The sequence below is a fragment of the Zingiber officinale genome, chromosome 4B (genome assembly GCF_018446385.1).
Source record: "Zingiber officinale cultivar Zhangliang chromosome 4B, Zo_v1.1, whole genome shotgun sequence".
NCBI lineage: Eukaryota > Viridiplantae > Streptophyta > Magnoliopsida > Zingiberales > Zingiberaceae > Zingiber > Zingiber officinale.
In genome coordinates this window covers 93116942-93125381 of record NC_055993.1, presented here as the reverse complement: position 1 = coordinate 93125381, position 8440 = coordinate 93116942, and the positions used below count along the sequence as shown (strand labels likewise).

The following is an 8440-nucleotide window of genomic DNA, read 5'->3' as shown; positions in this document are numbered from 1 at the left end:
ATTTAAACTCGCATTTACAATCACGGGGAATGTAGAATTATCACCAAGAAATTCATACCTGAGGGTTGATGGAAGAGGTTTAAGTTCTACCTGCGGTGATTCATGGTTTTCACTTTCCAATGATTTTTGTTCTAACCTCGCTTCTTCAGTCATATGCCGCACAAGGTTGATTTGTCCTCCATCTTCACTGCTCTTTGCAACGTCTTCATCATCCGAGTATGCATCCAGTGTATCGCTGAATCCGAGAAACGGTTCTTCCTCTTCTTCAACCATCTGCACCTCATCAATCCTGCAACACACATTCTGCAGGAAGGGTTGTTTAATAGCTTTAGACAAATCAAACTCAATTTTTTCGCTACCTACGGCTAACGACAGCTTGTGATTTTTAACATCAATTACGGCTCCTGCAGTGGCCAAGAAAGGTCTTCCTAGTATAATAGGTATGTATGGATCTTCATCCATTTCTAGAACAACAAAATCTGCAGGAACGACAAATTTCCCAACCGTGACAGGTACATTTTCCAATATACCTAAAGGATATCTCACAGAGCGATCAGCAAGTTGCAAAGCTAGTGTTGTAATTTTCAATTCACCCAAGTTTAATTTCTTACACAGTGAAAATGGAATAAGATTGACACTAGCTCCTAGATCACAAAAAGCTTTATCAAAGTTATGATTCCTAATCATGCATGGGATTGAAAAACTACCTGGATCCTTGAGTTTAGGAGGTAACCTGTTTTGAATTAAAGCACTACATTCCTCCGTCAGTGCTACCGTTACGCTCTCCCAATTTTCCTTTTGTTTGTCAATATGTCTTTCAGAAATTTTGAGTATGTGGGCATTTGCTGCAAGGCTTCTGTGAATGGAATGTTAATATACAACTTCCTTAGGACATCAAGAAACTTACCAAATTGTTCATCAAGTTTGGCCTTAATTATCCTCTGAGGGAATGGAATCGGTGGTTCGTATTTTTCTACGTGTGCATGGGTTTTTTGGCCTTCAGATATTTTTTTTTTTCAGAAGTAGAGAATGACACGGGCGTGCTGTTCATTCCGACACGGGCATGCTGTTCGCTGGAGGATCTCTCGGTGATTGGCACGGGCGTGCTAATCACCACGTCCTGGTCGTGTTCTTCTCTGTCCGGAAATAGCTTTGGGTTATCCTTGAGCTCATTTACTCTCTTTCCACTCCTCAAGGTAATCGCATTACAATGCTCCACAGGATTTGTTTCTGGTCTTCCCGAAAATCTCCCTGGTACTCTCGAGGGCGAATCGGCGACCTACGCAAGTTGATTTTCCAACATTTTAGTATGATTCGCTAAATTATCTATCTTACCGGATATTTGGGAGATTGCTTCGGCTGTCTCTGAATGCTTCCGATTAGATTCCACCATGTGTTGTCGATATTCATCATTTTGTTTCGATTGGGTAGCAATGAAGTTTTCCATCATAACTTCCAAGTTAGACTTCTTCTCTTGCTGAAATCCTCCAGACGCTCCATAATTATTCTGCCCGGATTGATTTTGATTATTTCTGTAGGAAAAATTTGGATGATTTCTCCATCCTGGATTGTAGGTATTTGAATACGGATTGTTGTTTGGCTTTTGAGCATAGTTATTTATCGCATCAACTTGTTCTACCTGCGCTCCGGTAGGTTGCGTGACCATTATTTGGCAATTCATAGCTGAATGTCCTGTCACTCCACAAATCTCACAGATGATACTAGAAACAGCATTAACATTAAAATTTTCAAATTTATAGGTTAATGCATCAACCTTTGCCGCAAGACTATCTAAAGCGCTCACCTCATACTTACCTGCCAATCGAACAGGATTCTCTCTCTCTATCGCCCATTGGTGATGATTCAATGCCACGCTTTCGATAATATCGAATGCCTCCTCTAAGGTTTTGTTCATGAGCGCACCACCTGCAGCAGAGTCTAAAGAGACTTTAGTAGAGTAGGAAATTCCGTTATAAAAGGTATGGATTACGAGCCATTTCTCCAGTCCGTGATGTGGGCATTGCTGCAGTAGTCCTTTAAATCGGTCCCAAGCTTCGAAAAGAGATTCTCCATCTTTTTGCGTAAAATTTGTGATTTGGTGACGGAGTGAAGCAGTCTTGCTTGGTGGAAAATACTTATCTAAAAATTTCTGCTCGAGTTGCTCCCATGTTGTGATACAGTCCGATGGAAGCGAATGTAACCAAGCTCGTGCTTTGTCCCTTAAAGAGAAAGGGAAAAGTCGCAATCTGATCGCATCTGCAGAGGCTCCATTATATTTAAGAGTTTCACAGAATTCCAGAAACACTTCCATATGAAGATTTGGATCCTCCGTAGGTGCTCCTCCAAACTGATGTTGTTGGATCATATTCAGTAAAGCAGGCTTCAGTTCAAAGTTATTTGCTTCAATTGGAGGCCTTCTAATACTAGATCTCAGGCCTCTAGCACTTGGCGCAGCATAGTCTCTCAACAGCTTGTTCTCTACCTGATTGTTCTCTTCTTGATTGGCCATTTCTCGTTGTTTTTGAAGTCGTCTCTGAGTGTGAAAGGTTCGTTCTATTTCAGGATCAACTTCAAGAAGGACTCCTCCTTGACCTGACCTAAGCATTCAACGAGAAAGGAATACTTCCAAATATAGAAAATCGAGTTGCAAAATTGGAAAACACAATTATGGAAAATGAATAAGAAAAATTACATAGAAATCTGGATTAATCAAACTGCAATATTCTAATATTGACACAGTCCCCGGCAACGGCGCCAAAAACTTGATTGCTTAAATCCGCAAGTGCACGGTTTATCGTCAAGTAATAAAATATCGATCCCACAGGGACTGGGTCAAGTACTAGAAATGTACGAGTTTCAATTATCCAAACGAATGATCTAATGAGAAATTTTACTCTAAATCAACAATTCAAGCGAACGAAAATCAACGAAAATATTAAGAGATAAAAACAATCCTAGGATTACGGTTTCACCACTCTAACTATTATCATGACGGTTCTCCGATAATGACTACTTATACCTAGGTTGGCTTCTTTTGTTTGAATGCAACTTTCTTTATCAAGGTATCCGAATTAGATGATCTTTCATGCTTTGAAATCCTGTCACTAGATTCCTGCAAACCTATCTATACGTCCACCAGATTCGTAAGTTGATTCCTAAAATACCAACGGCCACTTTTGGTGATCACGCTGATGTATCTACTTTGATCCGTCCCCAATCTTATGGCATACGTACACAGATGACTCTTACTTGCATAGGATCCTGTCACATAAATCCCGCAAAGCCTATCTAGTCAATTACCACTTTCACAGAAACCAATCAAAGCATCATTCAACAATTTAAACAACCAACGAAAATATGCATAATCGAAAACCAGAGTTAACAACAAATCATGAACATAGTTAGGGGCTACTCCCTTAACCTAAGATTCAAACAACTACTCCATTACACCAGAGAATTCGACAATAAGATAAGGAAAAGACATTACTAATCGTCCTTGCTGATGTCGTCTATCTCCAAGTCTCAATTGCCGCCCCCTAGTTTTAGGTTTTCTACCCTTTTATAGAGCCTCCTCTCCTTGATAGTCGGTATCACCATTGGATTGACCCTTTCCATCTTTTAAAATCATCGCCGCAATAAAAGCAATCTCATTACACGGCCCGATCATGTCCTCCTCTGCTTCCTGCGTCGCTCTTCAACATCTCCGCCACGCCCGTGTTCAACAACACGCCTTGAGCGTGTTGGTCGCTGAAAACCTCGACACGCCCGTGTTTATCAACAACACGGCCGTGTTGTTCTGATACCCTGGGTAATTCGGCTGGTTTTGTGCATCCTGTCATCAGAATTCAACGCAAAGCAGTATCCTTCGTCCAAATATGTTAAACCAAATAAAAACTAACAAATATGCTTCTAACAAGATAAAATGAGATGAAATGCATATATGTTTTATGCTCAAAACTGTACATGAGTTGCACACATCACTACCGAAGGCGGAGAAGCCTTACAACCTCACAATATAACAATGAGAAAGAAAGAAGCAAAATACAAATGAATCTTACAAGATTACAATGAAAACCCTAGCTTCTTATTCTTCTTGTTGTAACTCACCTCTTGACTTGGATGGGCCTCCAAGAACCTTCAAGAATTGGCGGTGAGGAAGAAAAGATCGCTGTGGAGGTTTTCTGTGATCGCTTGTGGAGAAGAGAGGAAGTCGTGCGCAGAAAAATACTCGCCAACGGCTTTATCCGCGCCAACGGTTGAATCCCAATCGATTGGATTGCTCCCAATCGATTGGGGAGGCTTTGAATCGATCGGTTGATCGATCCATAATGCCTCTGTGCTCTTGGAATCGCCCTGAATCGATTACCCGATCGATTCAAGGCTTCTTGAGCGATTTCCAGTGCTCCAATCGATCGACCGATCGATTGAAGGTTTTATTCAATCAACTGATCGATTCAGAAGCTCACTATTTGCTCAAAAACTCTCCCAATCGATTGGGAAAGTTTCAATCGATTACCCAATCGATTCAGGCCATTTCTACACAAAATCGCGTCGCCCAATCGATTGACCAATCGATTGAACCCCCCCCCCCCAATCGATTGGAAAGTAGAAAACTGGATAGAGCTTGAAATTAGCTTCATTTTGCATCCGAGATCACCTCATTCCGATATCCGATTCAAAAGTTATGGCCTTCGGAAGCTTACTACGTCCGAACTTCCTAGTTTCATGCCAACTCCCTATTGGACTTACGACCGCTAAGAGTTCGATCAACTTTTGACCCATCTAGACTTTCTCCTTGTGCCAAGTGTTCGGTCAACCTTGACCTACTTGGACTTATCATCTCGTGCCAAGTGTCTGGTCCTCCATGACCCACTTGGACTTCCTTCTACCAGATGTCCGGTCACCCTTGACCCATCTAGATTTCCTCGTGCCTAGCTTCACTCACCAGGTCTTTCCATTGCCCGACTTCACTCACCGGGACTTTCCCCTGCCTGTCTTCACTCACCAGGACTTTCATTTGCCTGACTTCACTCACCAGGACTTCTACCTACCTGGCTTCACTCACCAGGACTTTCCTAACTGCTCGGCTTTACTCATCGGGACTTTCACCTAGCTTCATTCACTAGGACTTCTCAACTGCCCGGCTTCATTCACCGGGACTTGCACCTAGCTTCACTCACTAGGATTTTCATCTGCCTAGCTTTACTCACCAGGACTTCCCACACAGACGATTGCACCTGCAATCTCCACGACCTGTCAGTCTCTATGTATTGTCAAACATCGAAACCCAAACATCAAGACTCAAGCTTGAGCCAACTCAAGCTTAGTCAACCAGGTCAACCTTGACCTAGGGAATATTGCACCAACAATCTCTCCCTTTTTGATGTTTGACAATACCTTTAAGGTAAGCTAATCTCATGCCAATGTATGAATGAGGGTTCCCTTAATTCTTCCCCTTTCCTAGAGAGCACAAACTTCCTCTTTAGGTAATGAAGGCCTAACTTAACCAGACATTCTCCCCCTATTGGCATACATCAAAAATTCTCCCCCTGAAGAGTTACCCAACGTTGTTCACAACTCAATAACGAAGGTCTCATACCCTTCATTATTCTTAATGATCATCCTTGAGCATATACCACTTGGTATGTTCACACATGATTCAAATAAAGGTCCTATACCCTTCATTTTCATCAAATGCTCATCCTTGAGCATATACCACCTGAATAATGAAGATATCCACTCTCCATTGTATTCAAATGCCCAACCTTGAGCATTTCCGTCAAAGAAGGTTAACCACCTTCCAAGGTATATGAAAAATAAATTTTCATGTCTTTAAAGAGTAACTCCCCCTAAAGACATGACCATAACTTCTGTCATTGCACCAACAATGACTTGGAACTCCTAAATCTTTAGGAAACCCAAATAAAGAAGTTTTGAGGTTCAAAAATTCAATATTGAAACCAAACCTCAACCTAAACATCTACTTAGTCTTCCTCAACCAATCCATCCTAGTTTTCATCATAAAAGCTCCCCCTAAATGAGTGCAAATGTGTTCCAAGGGGTTAGGAATGGTTACCTAGACCACAAATGGTTTAAATCACTGAAAACAAGCTTTCCCAGCTGAAATCAGTGATTTAATCGATCAATGGATCGATTCAAACCATGTGGATCGATCAGTGGATTGATCCAGCAAGCTTCTGCTTACAAGAAACACACCCTCAACCTATTGCCCGATTGATTGAGACCCTTTAATCGATCGGGCGATCGATTGAAGGTCTGAAGTTGCTGAAAGTTCATTTCAGTCAACTTCAGAAACCCCTAGAAAATTCTACAAAATTATAAAAATCATGAAAATCGTTGTAGACATTATTTAGGGCATATATTATCATGGAAAAATAGTTTTCTAAGAAAATACTTCATATTTTCAAAGATTGACACAGACTTGAAAACTTGTAAAAACTTTAGTGTTTTCTTCCAAGTTTGTGCCTAACTATTCAATGATGATTACTATCAAAAGATAGCCTTCACCAAGGTTTTCCAAAAGAATTTTAAAATCATTTTCAAAACCAATATCCAACCATGTTCCTTGGGTTTAATGCACATGATGTAACGACCACCCTTCTTACTACTACTACTCTCTAAGGATGACCGTTACTTATCTACTAACTCTACTTAACCGGTATGATTGTTAATCACATGAAAACCCTACCGAAAAATTTTGACAGAGTCTCTCCTGTACCGGTGACCATATTCAACAATACATGCAATATATACTCAGCCACAAGCGGCTGGAACACATCTCAATCAACCACGTAGTTAAATAAGTATCAAACACACAAATATCTACTTACTAAACTGAACTCATCCTACATGCAATCTAAACAGAATAATCTCAAATGACCTGAACTTAAAATACAACTCAAATATTTACAATAACTAAAATGCGGAATCTAAAATTAAAACTTCTTTCCTAGTCCCAAGGCTTCCATAGTCCTGGCATCACACATCCTTCGAACACCTCCTTGTCGCCTTCCTTTCTATATCTTTTCCTTTCCTGTATCTGCAATAAGAGGAAGTGTAGTATATAAGCAAAATTTGCTTAGTAAGCGCTATCTAACTCACAAAATCTCGATATGCATGAGGATATACTGAAATCTAAAACTGAATGCTCAAAAGGAAATCTACTCATGCTCATCTACTAGTGAAAGAAACATACTGAAAGGCTAAACATGTAAAGTAAATCTATACAATCATGCTAGCATAAAGAACTAAACTTACTGAATTCTAAACACCTTCTGAATCTTATTTCACTTGCTTAAAGACTTATTCTTTAATACTTTATACTTATGTAAAACTTGCTTTACTTGTTCAAAAACTTATACTTATAATACTTCAAAATAATAATCAACTTCTTCTTGGGCCCAGGCGTAGTACCATCTTATGCGCGTTCCCTAATAGGTTGGGGTAGCGAGCCACCAATCCTAAAAGAGCAGACATCGGTCTACCAGGGCCAAGACCTCGGAATTGGACACCTGGATTTGTTTAACGACAACCTCGGAAGTCGGGTACTAGCCTCTTCTTAAAAGTAAAATACTTATAATCTTGATTACTTCTTCTTTAAATGCCTTGGCATTTTAATAGGCACCTTGTGTGCCAAAAATCCCTAAAGTCTCGACTTTGGGATCTACTTAAGGCCTCGGCCTTTTCTTTTCTTTTCTTTATCTTTCTTATACTTTTCTTTATCTTTCTTATGCATCTATGAATGAAACTAACTATGTAACACATAATCATGCATAGAATACAAAAGAAATCCGCACATACAATACTTATCAAAAATCTGCACTAATGCTTAACAGAAATCTGCATACTAGCTTATCAAAAATCTGCATAGTAGCTTAATAAAAATCTGCATACTAAGCTTATCAAAAATCTGCATCTTAATACTTTATAAAATCTACATTGATCAACATGTAAATCTCTTTTCTCATCTTCTAAACTAAACTTCTATTCTGAACTTATTACTCGCAAACTAAATCACCCACATACTTCTCACCCTTAGACTAAACTAATCTCAATAATCAGTACAGGAATTATCTTCCTAAATATAGACTCCAAACTTACATCAATTGAAAGATTCAGAGAAGACTTCATACAGATTATTCTCATGGTATCACTTAACAGTTCATTTAAAATTCAAATAACTCTATCATCAAAGCATGTACCATTACTAATGCATCAATTCAACTCCTTCATCCAGATGTACATCAAGGACCACAAAGGACCACATAGAAGGGCAGCAATACGAATCTAGTAAGTTCCACTGCCAAGTTCAACTTCACCCTTATAACTCATGAACAATTCACAGGAAGGAAGGCAGGCTACCCCACTACATCACTACTGAACCTCACTGTTACAAAACTGAAATCACCAAACTACCTAG

At 39.7% G+C, this 8440-nt stretch overlaps 1 non-coding gene across 1 annotated transcript; it reads left to right on the top strand.

The window, feature by feature from the left end:
* The first annotated feature begins 2003 nt into the window (after positions 1 to 2003).
* Positions 2004 to 2110, top strand: LOC121978808. Its single transcript, XR_006111152.1, has one exon. It is a non-coding gene; the product is annotated as a small nucleolar RNA R71 (small nucleolar RNA).
* The last annotated feature ends 6330 nt before the right edge of the window (positions 2111 to 8440 follow it).